General features: G+C 38.4%; 1 long non-coding RNA gene across 1 annotated transcript in view; it reads left to right on the plus strand.

Annotated features, from left to right (window-relative positions):
- LOC110343631 overlaps positions 1 to 16,345 on the plus strand; it is a 198,301-nt gene extending 181,956 nt beyond the window's left edge. Inside the window, exon 4 of the long non-coding RNA XR_002385927.2 lies at positions 16,196 to 16,345. This is a non-coding gene — a long non-coding RNA (uncharacterized LOC110343631). The remainder of the gene's footprint in view (positions 1 to 16,195) is intronic.
- The last annotated feature ends 348 nt before the right edge of the window (positions 16,346 to 16,693 follow it).

Raw genomic sequence — 16,693 nt, forward strand, 5'->3', positions numbered from 1 at the left:
CATACATGTGTGGGTTAAAATCAGAGTTTTCAATTCAATTCTTTTGGTCTACCTGTTTATTTTTGTGCCAATACCAAGATGTTTTCAGGACTATAGGTCTGTAATACAGCTTGAAGTCAGGGATGCTGATGCCTCCTGAAGTTCCTTTATTGTATAGGGTTGTTTTGGCTATCCTGGGTCTTTTGTTTTTCCATATAAAGTTGATTTTTCTTCTATCAAGGTCTGTGAAGAATTGTGCTGGTATTTTGATAGGGATTGCATTGAATCTGTAGATTGCTTTTGGCAAGATTATCATTTTTATTATGTTGATCCTACCTATCCAAGAGCATGGGAGATCTTTCCATTTTCTGGTATCCTCTTTGATTTCTTTCTTTACAGACTCAAGTTCTTGATATACAGGTCTTTTACTCCTTTGGTTAACGTTATCCCCAGATATTTGATGCTGTTTTTGACTATTATAAAAGGTGATGCTTCTCTGATTTGCTATTTTTAAAGAGTTGAAAACATAGAAAACTCAACAACACATTGTTAAATTACATAAATATATGTGGAACACTGCCAAAAAAGCAGATGGATGATAAACATAAGATGTAGGATAATTACTGCATCTCAGCAAAGTGATAGCTATAGGTTTGTGTAGGAACTAATGGCACTTTCAAGTTAAAGATTGCTTTCTTAATACAGGAGAACTTAAAGGTATTTGTACATATGATGCATTTCTTTGTATATAATTTAATGGAAACCCAGATCTGTTCTATCCTACATCCACTGTTTCCCTTCCTTATTAATATTAAATCATTTTGGAAAAGGCTAGTACCCCATTTATTCCATTTTAGTAAGAAAGAAGAAGAATTTTTCAAGCAGTAATTATCTGTGACACACATGACTGGGAAGCTTGGGGCTAAGGGAAGTCAATGATAAGAGCAGAAGTAAAGCAAGGAACGATATTGAGAATATAAACAAATCCATTTACAAAATCCAGTTGTTTTCTCAGGTAATTGTCGATAGTGCAAAACACATTTTTGTTCTGCAACTTTTAAGAGCTGCAAACAGACTTACTGGCAGATTTTCTGATCTGTTATGGCAATAGAAACCAGCTGATGCCTGTTTTCACATGTGGTTGCAGATGGCCAGAATTTATGACTCAATTAATATAACAAACGTGTCTATGAACTTAATGTAATCCTTTTGACCTTAATAAAGTCTTAAATCCCAAGTAAATCTGTTTTAGGATTGAAAAATGTACACAAAGGTGAAACATTACATAGACTTGTACTAGAATATATGACCCTTGCCTCCTACCCCTGCATTTTGGCTAACAGTGCCACTTAAAATGCTTCCTTTCATGTTGGCAGTGTATAAATTCATATATTTGTAGGATACTCCCATCAGTCCACAGGTTTCTATACATGTGCATATTCTTTCTCTGCATCTCTCTCTTTCTCTCTCTGTCTCTCTCTCACATACACACACACACACAGAGAGAGAGAGAGAGAGAGAGAGAGAGAGAGAGAGAGAGAGAGAGAGAGAAAGTGGGAGGGAGGGAGGGAGGGAGGGAGAGAGATGTTTTTCTCAGCATTGACATAGTTGGCAGCTTGAAAAATGATGGAGGACTTTCTGTTCGAATTCTAAATATCATTGTTTATACTAGAAAAATGCTATTCTTTTCTCCAGATTTGTTACTATTGAAATGCTAACCACATTGCAATGAAATACATTGTTATGTAAATATCACAAATAATTTTTTTAGTCCCCAGAAAGAATGTCTTATCAAAAGCAAAATACTAGTGTTTCTCAGTAGGCAACTATGTACCTTTGTTTAGCTTAACTATTAAGTCTCTAAGTTATTATATTATTACAGTATTGAAAGAATAATAAAATAATTCTGGAGAACAAGCCCTTAACTCCTCCCATGCACAATGTTGATGAATATAGCTAAAAACTGTATTATTTCAAAGGGGACAACAGCTAGTTGTGGCCTCATGACAGCATATCCAGAGTTTTGAGTGAGATTCAAGAAATGATCACCCTAGAAGAGATTGGGAACTCCATTGCTAGCTATTCACCAACCAAAATGCACACTGGTTTGGCCCTTTAAAATATTTGGATACCTTATTTTTTTACCACAAAGGAAGCATAAATTAAGTGGATTTGGTCAAGACTGTATATAAACCCCAATACTTAAATGAAAGTGGGTCATTCATTGTAGTTTATTATCTACATTTATAGCTATTGTGAAAAAATATGTTAGTGGGGGACATAAGAAAGACCGCAAAACTGGAGATGAAGATGGAGCCTTCATCTTCTCCATGAGTCTTGCTTCATGCCAAAGATGATTGATTTGCAAGAATTTGAAAAGCCTGACTTCACTTGTGGAGGTCATGGTATTTGTCATAGAAACACTACTTCAACAAGCCAGTGCAATAGCATTTCAAGATCTTTGAAAAAAGATTAATAGGCCTCATATATTATACTTGACAAAACCAAAGTCACCTGTGGTGGTTAATCTTCATTGTCAAGGCAACTGAATTTACAGTCACTTAGGAGACACACTTATGTGTGTCTGTGAGAGTGTTCCCAGAGAGTTTTATCTAAGGACAGGAGACCTGCCCTGAATGTCTATGGTACTAGTCCATGATCAAGGGTCCTGGAATGAAATACAAGGAATGACCTAAGCACCAATGCTCATATCTCACTGCTTCCAGAATGCAAACGCAGTGTAACCTTGCTCTTGTCCTCCTATGGCTGTGCCTTCCTGTCATGTTAGACAGTATCAGCTCAGACTGTAAGACAAACCCTTCCTTGAGATGCTTCTGTCAGACATTTCTCACAGAAATGAGCAAAATAACCAGTGCATTACTTGATTTTGTTGTAGCATTACTGGTTTCCTTGACAGTGGAAAGCTTAATCTGGATATTAAAAGCAATTCCCTTCCTTCTAGTTTCCAACTGTCTTCAAGTAGTCATTCTGTTGGATGTTCATACTCTTTCTCAAGCCAAGGAAAAGGGTATTTTCCTTTCTCATCACCCATGAATGCATCAGTATGTAGATGAAGGTTTATGTATGGTGATATGATTAGCAGAACAAATTGGCTTCTTGCTTTCTGGAACATTCTCATTCTGCTGTCATTGCAGTGAAAATGTCTGCTGTGGTGATTGTTGTTCCTAGTAGCATCCTTGTCAACAGATCAGGATCCTTTAGCTGTGCGATTGCTACTTGTCTTCATATGTCATCAGACATCTCCCAGTTTATCACGTCTCTCAATATTGCCCTAACACTGTCACTCAGGAGCTGTGGGACACTCAGAAGTAGTCTCTTAGAACCAGTTGCACAGATACCTCTATGGCTGATGCTGTCACACTTGATGTTTCCAGCCTATTGGAATGTCTTTTCCAATATGGGAACAGGGAGTTGAAAGGAGTACGTCACCCAGGATACTCTGCTTTCTCTGAATAAAAATAATGTGGCAAATATCTCGGGTTCTTGTTTGACCTTCTCAAGGATAAGGCAAGTCTAACTTTGTCTCATTTATTTGAATTACACCCCTTCATCAAGTCTTCATTTCACCCCAGGAATATTCTTCTGCTTCACTGGACTTTCCTTTACAGTACATTATTCTCACTGACTGACCGTGGTGCTATCAGTGAAAGCCCAGACTGCTGAACCTTGTGTCTGCCAGGCAAATGCTCTACCACTGAGTTCTATTTCCAGTGCTCACACTGTCTTTTACATTGTGATTAATTATAAAACTTTGTCCTTGTAGTTCTTACTTCTGCCGTATAATGGTATTTTAAAAAGAGGTTTAGAGGTACTAGAGAGATGGCTCAGTGGTTAAGAGCATTTGGTGCTCTTGCAGAGGACCTGGGCTTGGTCCCCTGCACCCACATGGCACCTCATAAACATCTATACTTCCAGTTTCAGGGGGTCCAACAACCTTCTTCTGGCCTCTGAGGACAGCAGAAACACATAACCTGTATGTACTTGTTGGCACTCATACATACACATAAAGTAAAATGTTTTTTAAAAAGAGGTTTAAAAAGCCTTCAGTTTTCCAATGTAGACTAACTTTCCAGGTGAGTGCCTTTCTATGTACTTGGACAAAAATAAAGTTTGAAATCTAAATAGAAGAATGATTTCTTTCTTTTTTTGAAACAAGGTTTCTCTGTGTAGCTTTGGAGTCTGTCCTGGAACTCACTCTGTAGACCAGGCTGGCCTTGAACTCACAGAGATCTGCCTGCCTCTGTCTCGTGAGTGCTGGGATTAAAGACATGCGCCACCACTGCCCAGCTCAGCAATGATTCTTTATTCTAAGCTATATCTGAAGCACCACCCCACCCACCCTAGGCAATAAATGTTCTGTGTTCAAGGGACAAAGGAAATATACATGCAAGATGAAAATGTATTATTTTATATTTTCCACAAATAAAGATGATATAACTGTATCTTCCTCTTCTATCACTGGCCACATTTTATATAACAAATAACACACCAGACTGTCTGCTGGAGAGCCATTGACCTCCGATAACAATAGTTATGGAGGATAGAAAAAGGATATGGAGATACAAAAAGTTATGGAGGAGTGTGATGGCTATTCTTGGCGGTCAACTTGACTACATCTGGAATGAACTACAACCCCCACTGAGAGATTTTTTGGTTTTTGCTTAAATTGAAGTAGGAACATCCACTTCTAATCTGAATCTTGAGGTGGGAAGACACACCTCTAATCTGGCTCATACCTTCTGCTGACAGCCTATATAAAGACATGGAAGAAGGGAGCTTTTGCTTGTTGCCTGCTTGCTCTCCATAGCAAGTTCATCCCTTCACTGGCATTTATATATATATATATATATATATATATATATATAGAGAGAGAGAGAGAGAGAGAGAGAGATAGTATTCATTCTATACAAAGGAGATGGCCACCATTCACTGAATAAAAGGATGTATTAGTGTATGTGTGTGTGTTTATGTGTATATGTGTATGTGGGAGGGAAGTCAACATTGAGTATCTTTTTCAGTCACTCTCTACCTTATTCTGTGAGTAAGTATCTCTCACTAGAGCTCACCAATTCAGGTAGACTGCCTGGACAGTGAGAACCAGAAATTTTCCTGTCTCCAATATTGAGACTACAAGCATACACACCATGCCTGCACTTTTACATGGATGTTGAGAATCCAAACTCACAGAAATATGTTTATCATTAAGACCTCTCTCCAACCCCTCTTATATGGCTTTTGAAACTGAAGAGGACCATTCAGGGCATTGAGGAATTTGTAACCCCCTTGTGAGTGAGGGTGTGTGCTATCTCAAAGTGCTAGTATATTTGATGTTTTTATTGTGTTTGTGAAGCCATCAGAAGAACTTGTAAAGAAATCCCTTAGGGCATGTTTTAGGAAGCAGTATCAAAACTATCACTGGATAGAGATATGCAGATTCAAATGATTGTTAATTTATAACTTAGTTTTTAAAAAATAGATCCCATCATTAATGGTTTAGAGGCCAGCTGGTATTTGAAGTCAGGAAAGCAACAGAACAACTTTATTCTTACTGAAGAGATGGGTAATCCACAGATATTTGAAATTTGCTGCTCTTCAGAGTTGATTGTATCAAATGTTCTTTACCTCAGTAGTCACTCAATCTTGTTTCCTCTATTTTACAAGTTAGGAACTGAGCCCTAGAGAAGAAAACAACTGATATTTCGACTCACTGCTATGCATTCTGTGGTATTTCTGCACTGTAGTCTGCCCACATTTTAATCACAAAGTAACTGTCTGCGTAAAGCATTTGAATTTCATAGTTGTGGTATCAGGAGGGTATCATATTGCCATTCTTTGTCATTCATGAATTTCCAGAGCCTAAAAGAAGATGTGGAGAGCATAGAGTTCAGATCCTTTGTGATGGGACTAGACAGCCAAGAAAATATGAGAGAAGTAAGGGAATTTTGAGATCATTTTTTTCAGTGTTGGGTACTTTAAACTGTAATTATATAGATTTTTAAGTTAAATTTACTGCAGAACTGTTTTCGAGAGCCAAGAAATCTTACTCCTAAATGCTGAAGCACCACAAAATAAAGATCAGTTAATTTGATATCAGTTAGTAAATCTAAGCCTCCAATTGCTTTATAAAAAATATACTTAAGTATCTATCCGTGTTTACCTGTATCCATCTATGGATAAATGCCCACCACCATGTGCCTGTGGAGGCCAGAGGACAACTTTTGGAGTCAGTTCTCCTTTCTCCTATCTGAGTCCCAGATAGCAAGCTCAGGTTCCGACCATCCCTACTATGACTGGCTGATCTTCCAGCAAACACCATTACTTGAATAGCCATCTCACTGAACCCAGCTCCAGTTTCTTTGGCTCATCTCCTCTAATAGTCATTGAGTCTGTATGAATTCTACAGCATGCAGTAATACCCAAGTCTTTCTTGTCCTCAGATCTAATCAATCACCAGGTCCTGGTGTCCTCTGTCATTTAGATTTCCCCATACCCTTCCACAACATGTGCCTTTTCCTCCTCAAGACATTCGGTACCGTTCACCAGCATCGAGCTGTTTCCCCTCACTTAGAAATTACCCAAATGATACTTGTAAAACACTGATTTGATCAAACCACATTGTGTGAAATAAACTGTTTTCTTTACTTGTGTATTATGAAGCAAGCTTGTCCATCCCCCATTCTGTCTTATACCCCAGTTATTTGGCTAAACTGCACTTCTTTAAATTTAGAGGAACGATGTCAGTATCCTCAATGCCTAGGTTAGTGTCTGGCATGCTCTAGGTGTTCAATAAAAGTTTGTGGACCATATTGAATTGATTTGATTATCATCTTGGGTCTATAATAATGATATGTCATGGCAGTTTCCTTCTATTAGAACTTTTAACCCACAGAAATGCTAGGGGAAAGAGAAAAGCCTGGCCCTCCTGGCATGACCGCATCATTCGGAGGGGGAAAGGAGAGGTGGCACATTTAATGGCATTGGGAACCTCTGGAACTCTGAAGATGATGCAGGGACTTTGGAAAGAAGGATAATCAGAAACCATCAGGCAACAGGGGCTGAGGACCGGTTCTCACAGTGTGACTGTATTGATTTCGGAAAATAAGAAGGTATTTATTTTACATGCTATGGTAATTAAGCAAACAAAAACCTATATGACCAAAAAGTGAAGACTGATACAGGCATTCAGTGAGAGCAGGGAAAATTACACTCGCCTAGGAAAAGATTCCATATGTTCTCCAATACCTAGGCACAACTGGGTGCCGCTTTAATGACTTTCCAACTGCACCCCGTTGCTCTTAGGTATTGAAGAACATATGGTGTGTTTCCCCTTTAACTGTGAATTTCCTTGCTTTTGTCAGTTGGTGTCTCAAGCTTAATGGATTTTAATGCAGCTTTTGAGGGTGTGAATACAGTCCAAAGTTGTTATTAGCAAGGCCATGCTAATAGTATATACAGATGTTATCTCTTAGTCTTCCCCAAATATGCTGTGAAAAATCTACATATACCAGCCTAACTTTGAAATTGTTAATAAAGGCCCTGTGAGACTGTCCAAATCGGTCTCCTCAGCTTCAAACTTAGCATGGATGATAAATGACCATTTAGTTGCCAATATAGCACAATATTTCAATTTCCTGCCTTCCCAAAGGTATTTGAAAGGTTGTACGAAGTTCATACTCACAGTATGTGTTGTCTACAGTTCTGTGATCTCCAACAGGCTAACTTGAACCAAAACCTATTCAATTAACTCAACACATTCCTGGATAAAGCCAGCCTCCTTTAGGTCCTGTACAAATATGTCTTTATTGATTTTCTTGGCATGGACTCCTCCTGAAATTATAGTGGAATCTGTTCTTTCAGGTGATGTAGAAAAGAGAGCACTGTCCATGACCAGCAAACGCTGAACAGAGAAAATGATCAACATTTTACCCACAAAAGTTCTAGGTTTCACCTGATCTTTGCACTGCTTCTCAGAATGTTAGTGAAACGCCAAAAGGAATGGGAGAAACAAATCCCCATTGTAGTCCTGCCACCCCCTGCAAATCAAATTGTTTTCATGTTTTCTTCATCTGCTCCTATCGTCAGTCAAAATGCATGCATAATTATACTGTCAATGTAGGAGCAATTTCAGAAACTACCTTTTTCAGTTTAAGATTACAGTGGTAGGATTCTTAGGAACAAATGCAACGGAGCCACAGCAGAAACAGAAACTCGTTTACAGGTTTGCGGGGACAGGAAAACCCAACATTTTAAAGTCTAGAAAGCTTTCTGAGTATATTAGGTGGCTCCTTGTTTATGTCTGAAACCTCACTGAAAGCGAGGGAGACAGAAAAGGAGCTGATGATGGTTGTTCCATTGTTTTGAGACCCAGGCTGTCCAGAGAAAGAAGCTCAGAACTGGCTAGTTGAGAAGCCCACCTTGGGCTTAAGTTCTCTACAGTAAGAGTAAAGCTGTGTGATTCAGGCACATTTTATGCATTGTAAACAGCAACAATACAATGAATGATGATGATGAAAACTGGGAGCAAATGTTTACCACAATTTTCAAGTAGATTCATACACAGAGTGTAATAGTTTTCCAAAAATAAATATATATACATATGTAAGTTCAAAACAATCCTGTGTTTCAGCTAAAAATCCATGCTCTCTTTGATGTTTTGGGTTGTATAACCCAGCAGTAGTTCTATGAAGACAGTAAAAGTAATTTCTAGTAGTAGTTTAACAAAATTGGCAACATGAGAAAAAGAATTAGGATGCAAGTCTGTGGATTTTCTTCTTAAGCCTGTGCCACTCGATCAGTTTTCTCCTTATCTTTGCAAGATTTGACATCAAGAAATTCCCCAATTCTTTTTTTTCTTTTTGGTTTTGAGACAGAGTCTTGCTACGTGGGTCTGTGTAGCTTCCAGATCATGATTCTCTTGCCTCGGTTGTCTGAATGATGGGATTACAAGTACACTCAACTGCACTCAATTTGAAGCTGCCTTCTCTGGTATTGTCTGCAGCTGCAGATGGGGCTAGCAAGGATGGAGATGGCAGTTGTTTTGTGATGGTTATAAATAATGCCAGGAAGACCACATTTGCTAGGCATTACTTAAACAATGTAGTCTGAATGCTATTTTTCCTTCAGTTTCATGTTTCAAGATTTATTTATTTTATTTTATTGTGTATTAATGTTTGCCTGCTTGTATATATGTGTATCATGGGTGTGTCTGGTGCCTTTGGAGGCCAAAAGAGTACTGGATTCCCTATAACTGGAGTTGCAAAAAATTGTGAGGCAGTAAGCAGAGTAAGCAGTGCTCTTAACCACTGGGCCATCTCTCCAGCCTGCCACTGGACTTTTGTTTTCAGTTGCCCTGGAACTGAAGTTATAAATGGTTGAGAGCCAGCATGTGAGTGCTGTGAAGTGAACCTGAGTCCTGTGCAATGCAACATGTACTCTTATCCATCGGGTCACTTCTCCAGCCCCCCTTTCTTCAGCTGTTATTAGAAATATAGGTTGGTCACTCTATACTTGTAAATTACTTGTTAATTTGTCAACTTGTTCTGCTTAAAATCATGGCAGTTGGAAATATATCCACTTCAGGAAAGTTGTACTATGTTTCCTTAACATAAAGCTCTGCAGAGATTCGGCATGTATCCCTAAGGATGGAAGAATGTGAACTCCCCCGGGATCCAGAGCAGTCTATCAAAACTGCGAAATTTCTTTGAAGCATTTTTAATATAAAAATATCACAAACATTTACACATGTTTTCATAATATATTATGTTTGTTTTTATTTTAAATCTATTTTATATGATGGGAAAATTATGTAACTTTCTTGTTCCAATCTTAACAGGAAATTTTGTGTTCCTGGAAGGTTATAACATATGTTTCATAGCTTACCCTCATTCCACATGTCTATTGAAAAGCACAGCAGACTAGTTTTCAGACCTTTATTTTTCAACTATTTCAAGAATCCCTTTAGAGTTAATTAAATACCAGGAAACAGTTGCTTGAAGCATTTTATCACTGAACTTCAAATTGCTACTATGGGATAATATATGAGAAAATTGCTTTGAAAAGTCCCTGGTGTTATATTTTTGTTATGTTTGACCATGTGTTGGTTTCTTCTACCTCTCTCTGGACCTGTGCTCTTCAAGCTTGCTCAGATAACTGAGTTGCTTATATGAATTGTAGAATAATTTTTGTTTCAGAATTTTATACATGCATCAACTGTCACTAGCTTCTTTGTCAGTGGTGGATGTTTGTGAACCTCTCGTTTTCCACACTGAGCTATTTAATAGCTTGATCACAATTGTTGTGAGTTCATGAGTGATTCAGTATTGTCGTGTACAGGAAACAGTTTCATCACCATCGTCCACTTTTGAATCTTACAGTCTTTCTGTGATGGTCCTTGAGCATTGGGAGGGAGGGAGTGACATAGATAGATGTCCCATTTGTGGCTGAGCATTCCACTGACACTTTTTCTTTGCACTTTGACAAGTTATGAGTTTCCAGATTACCCACTGCCCACTTCACAAAGCAACTTCTTTGACAAGATCTGATTGTTTTTAATGGGTTTTTAGAATGCACTTTGAAGTGAGACTGTCTTAAAATCAAATTCATACCTTTGCTCCTTCATAGTCTTGTCACATACCTTCTCTGAAACTTAATGTTTATTTTTCTTTTCTGTAAAATAGAAATCACCTGAAAATTTTTTGTGAGGACTTAATGAGATAATATTATATAAAGGACCCAGCACATGGAAGATCCCTTAATAATTCTTCTTCTTATATAATTTACTGTCCTCTGGTGCAACTGGCTAAAGTCTATGATTTCTCTGGTTCCAAGTCTTTCTGTGTTGGTCCACGTTGGATAAAGTGAGTATTCTAGTCATCTTTTGTTAACATTTTCATTGTTCTCTTTTCTAACTGTGTGTGTAGAATTCTTTGTCATTTGGCAGCAGATCAAATATCTGCACCATTTTCCACTGGGAAAAATATAACAAAAGCAATTGATGTAAAAGAATTATCAACATAATCTTATTTTGGGGAGTACATGTGCCATTTTAAAATTTCTAATATTCTAGGATTTTCTTTGAGTGATGGATTTTCATACTGAGATATTAAATGTTCCTTAGTTCAATGAATTCTGATAATTTCTTTAGAAAATATAGATTGTATGTATTGGATAGGGATTTAAAAGTTTGATTTATAGTCTGAAACATTTGAATTATATATCATTAACAAACACTGACATTACCTTAGATGTCGTTCTGAATGCCTTACAAGTATTAACTCATTAATCCTCTATGTAGATATTGGTCTTCATGCATGTACTATCTGGCTACCTTACTATCCTTGGTGAATCATCTCTATGGCTTCCTTTTCTCCTATCATAATATTGGATTTCATGTGATCACAGTATAAATGTCAGCAGTATGATTCCTTATCTATTCCCCCATCTTCTCATTTATATCATCAATAACAATAACCTTTGTGATTAGCCAGGTTTCTTGTTAAAAACAAAAAGCAACCAATCACAGCTAGCATAATCAAGCCAGATTTCATGGGTGCATGATAGGAAAACAGGCAACACAATTTCAGAGAATGATAGAAATTATGAAAAACTGCAACCTGCAGGGCCAGGTTAGCATCTTGACTCTGGAGGTCCCTTTTGCTACCATCACCACTGGGCGGTTGATTTTCCTACTGCTTAAAGGCAGAAACCTTGTCCTCCATAACATTATCCAATTATTCAAGTTGAAGAAACTTGCCTAGTGAAGAAAGTATGTCATCATTTGTCATTAGTGGGAGGTAGGACTTTGTTTTGCATTTGATGTATGCTGAGACAGAATTTCCCAAATGAGATACTGATCAGTCACAAAGCAATTAAAATAAATGTAACAAATAGTACTGAATTAAAAATAATCTACAATCTATCTCATAGTGTTAAGGCATAAATAATAAGGACCCCGTGAATGCTATCTAATATCACAATGTAAAGGAGGAAAATTAGCTTTTTAAAATAATTTTAGCTAGGGCACTGAGTCAACAAGGGAAAAGTACACAAAATATTAAACTTAAGTCTTCTGTGTCATTTGTGAGTAAAGAAGTGAAACCCCCCAAAATTATTAAAATTGTGACACATGAAATGTTGTAGGGGAAAATGTCCTAACACAAACTGGTTCTTTTTTTTTTTTTTGGTTTTTATGAGACAGGGTTTCTCTGTATTGTTTTGGAGGCTATGGGTCCAGCCCAGCCTCGAACTCACAGAGATCCGCCTGCCTCTGCTCCCGAGTGCTGGGATTAAAGGTGTGCGCCACCACCGCCCGGCACAAACTGGTTCTTAACTAAGAGTATTAAACTGTGAGAAATTTAGCAGGACTGATTAATTCAGATTCCTTCCTACTTCCCTCCATTCTGTAAGATAATGATGTACCTTTCCTTGTCAGGAGGTAAGCCTACTTGTTTCATAAAATCTTAGGAGTAGTTGTAGAAGAAGGGGAGAGATTTCAGCCTATACTTCCTATTTATCATGTTTTTTTCCTTGCTATGAGTCTGTGTGTGCAATGTCTCTATCATGTTCAGAAGATGTTGTTTTGCAGTAGTCTTCCCTGGGCTTGGCTCTTACAAATTTTTATCTAAAAATCATTTTTCATTTTACATACCAACCCCAGTTCTCCCTCCCTCCCCTTCTCCTGATCTTACCTTTCACCCTTCCTGCCCTCCATCCATTCCTCAGAGGGGGTAAGGCCTTCTTTGAGGAGTCAAAAAAGTTCTGCATACTAAGTTGAGGCAGGGTCAAGACCCTCCCCGCTGTATCAAAGCTGAGCAAGATATCCCAACATAGGGAAAGGGCTCCAAAAGGCCAGTTCATGCACCTGTGAGAGGTCCTGGTCCCACTGCCAGGGGTCCCCCAACAGATCAAACCACATAACTGTCACCTACTTTCAGAGAGCCTAGTTCAGTCCCGTGCAGGTTCCCCAACTGTCAGTCCAGAGTCCATGAGCTCCCACCAGCTTGGGTCAGCTGTCTCTGTGTTTTTCTCCATCATGATCTTGACAGCCCCCCCTTGTTCATATGATCCCTTATCTCTCTCTTCAAATGAAATCCAAGGGCTCAGCCCAGTTCTTGGTTGTGGGTCACTGCATCTGTTTCCATCAGTTACTGGATGTAGATTCTATGATGTCAATTAGGGTAGTCACTAATCTGATTAAAGGGGAAGGCCTATTCAGGCACCCTCTGGGTCTTCTGGAAGAGCAACCAGTGCTCATAACCACTAAGCCATCTCTCCATCCTTGTCTCTTACAATTTTTCTACTACCTCTTTTGCAATGTTCCCTGAGTTTTCAGAACAGGGGGGAATGTTTTACTGAGTACTGAGTCTGCTATTATAACTTATTTTCTGCACTTTGACCAGTTGAAACACACAGGATATTTAGGTGGAACACACAGGATATTTAGGGTAGTAAAAGTATTCTATGTCATACTACAGTGGTAGGTACATATCATTATCTATGAGCACAAATCTGTAGGATGTGCAATACCAAGGGTGAACCCTAATATAAACAATGGGCTTTCAGGTTTTTGATTACATCTTTATCCTTTCCCTTTCCTCCCTGCAAACCTTCCTATGTACCCACTCCTGCTCTCTTTCAAGTTCATGGTCTCTCTTTTTAATATATATTGTTGTGTGTGTTCCTAAATATATAAATACATGTTTGGCTCATGTAATGTTATTTGTATGTATATGTTTTCAGGGCTGACCATTTGATACTGGATAGCCACTGTGTACTCTTCCCTAGGGAAGAATATTTCTTCTGCTCTTGGAATTCTTTAGTTGCCTGTAGTACTTTGTTTACGGTTGGGGCTTTTCCCTATCTATATTAGCAGGTCTATTGGTGTTGTCCTTGTTCATATCATGTTTAGGCAGCCATGACAGTGAGACATTATGGGTATAGCTTCTGACATCTCCATGAGTTATGGTCTCACAGCAAATTTACAGTTCTTCTGACTCTAACCATCTTTTAGCCCTGTTCTGCAATGGTCTCTGAGTCACTGGTGTAGGAATTGTGCTGCAGATGCACCATTTGGGGCTGGATCCACAATTCTGCATTTTGGTTGGTTGTGGTTTTCAGTAATGGTCTCCATCTGTTGCAAAGAGAAGGGCTGAGAATCACCCTTATCTGTGGTTATAAGGATAAATATTTAGAATGTAGTTAAGGATTCTGCTAATTTAGTAAAATGGTGGCTGTAGGTTCACCTCTAAAGTCCATGCCTTCATTATTCCTGGATAGTTGGCTAAGTTCCCAATACCAGGCATGATTCCTGCCTTGTTGGGTGGATCCTAAGTCCAATTAGTGAGCTATTGGCTATTGCCAAGGTATGGATGTCACTATTGCATTATTAGGTAATTGTGTCATGCTGGTCATTGTTGTTGTTCATAGATGTCATAGCTTGGCTGCTTCCCTCCACTGGGCTTTGGGTTTTAATGAGGCAATAATATGGGTTCATCAGCTGCAACAAATACAATACTTTGGTGTGTGATGTTGACAGTGGAGAAAGCTATGTTTGTAGACAAGGATTATATGGGAGAGCTTATTCCCTTGATCATGCTATAAACCCAAAAATATTCTAAACTTGCATGTGCTGAAAAGACAAAAATATTTCAGTAGTATATTGACATTTCTAGTTTGCAAAGCTTCTTCAAAACATAATGTTGAGATAGACTCATGAATCCTGGAAGAAGGTATAAATTTTTAGTTACTTTACTATAATGATAGAAACTATAAGCAAGGACTCTTTTATGTTTGTTCCATTCTGCTATGCTGCTCTGTATAATACATCTGTATTTACCTCATCCTCTGCCAAATATCCTTAAGAGTATATCTATCTTGATTTGACTAGGCCAGCGGATACATTTTAATTATGTAGCCTTTAATTAACATGCCATGTCAAATCGCAAGGTAAAGTGTTGTAATTTTAGAAATTAAAAATCATTTGATAATGACCCTGAGACATAAAATCTCCTTCTGTGTCACAGGTCTTCTTTAAGGATATTTTCAGATTTGTTCTTCTGTGCTTAAGCTCTGTACATCAAAATCCTGCCCAGGCTGTGTCTTAATACCATAGAAATTTCTTTAATGATTATCAAATGGCCTTATATGCATGTCCTTAGCCTATGGTAATGATACAACTTCAGAACTGTGTACAATGCAGTCAATTAGAGTTCATGTTAGTGGAGGTCCTGCTATCTCTAATTCAGGCATCTAAGCTTGTCTTGTTGTCAATCAATATCCAGCAAATGAAAGTGGAAAGAGCACAAAAGATTAGTGCTAGAAGGGCCAGGGACTAACAAGACCTATTAGTCACAAGATGGGAAATGTGCTTTAGCTGGGTAACTAGTCAAAGAGATACCTGGATATTGATGAGGAGTCTTTTCCACAGGTGGTAAATAATGCTTGTAATCAACACATTGGGACATTGGTTCTATGTTATACACATTAATCTCTCTAAATCCTTCTATATAACCTGATTAAAGTACACTATATTTAGGCCTATTTTTCAAGTGAGAAAACAAAGGATCGAATAGTTTAGCACATGTTTTCCAAAGATGTGCTCTCTGACATTAGATCTGTTTGTCTCTAGAGCTATTCCTCTTAATGTCTGTATGATTTTGACTGGTCCTTTGCGATCGTTCTGTATTGAAGTACATTCTATTGAATTCTAACCTAGTGGAAACACCAATCATATAGTAAAAGCTTTCTTTCGTTTTTTTGGGGTGTTTATATCATATTATGGCTGGCTAGTCTCCCAGCTATATTTCACTTCTCCCCAGGTGAGCTTTCAAAAATGCGTAGAGGTGAAATATACTGCCACTAGCAAATTCTTATCCACAGTTTCTCTTGGAATGTTGTCCGCATGGGTATATGAAGTGTTTATGAACCTAGAGAATGATGATTGAAAATGAGGTTGGAAATCTCACAAGCTACTTCTCTGATGAGGTTTCCAGTTCCCTTTGAGTCACATGGGACACTGGTCTAACTATACTCTTGTGGTACTGGGAAAGTTCTGCATTGGGTCTTGGCCATCATCAGAGGGGCTGGGAAGAGAAGTATAATGGAATGCAAATTAGCACAGATCTGTGGCCAATGCTACAAGGAAGCCAGACTGCCTGAGGTCAGGGGACTTACAACTAAGAGAAATTTGCCTTTTCAGGTGCATGATTCACAGGGGAGAAATGCGAACCTGGAAAGAGCCAACAGAGATCTGTGCACAACAGAGCCCCTGTTCCATGGGGTGCATGCTGTCTACTGACCATACTGACTGGTTGAAAAATGGAGGCCTGAATAAAGATTTTCAGAAGCCTTTTATGGGTAAGCCCAGCATTGGGAGAAAGAAAGACAGATGCATACAAAGCATGGGAATCCCTTAAAGGTTTGATTTTTGTTATGCTCTTCTGGAAATTACATAATTCACATTTAAACTTGGGAGGAAAAACAGTCTTTCAAGTGTTTTCTGTGGCCCAGCTTGGATATGAGACTTGAGACATTGCTCCATGCCCACACTTCTCCTTCCCAACAACCTCCATCTAGAAAGTTGTGTGTGGTGCCAGTAACAGTGGTGGGAATTTTGTGGTAAAACTTACAGTTCGAATGAGTGTGGTGTTTCCACACATACACAGTACAGTGGGTAAAAAACACCAGGATATTTTGG

The sequence above is a fragment of the Mesocricetus auratus genome, unplaced genomic scaffold (assembly GCF_017639785.1).
Source record: "Mesocricetus auratus isolate SY011 unplaced genomic scaffold, BCM_Maur_2.0 Super-Scaffold_100003, whole genome shotgun sequence".
NCBI lineage: Eukaryota > Metazoa > Chordata > Mammalia > Rodentia > Cricetidae > Mesocricetus > Mesocricetus auratus.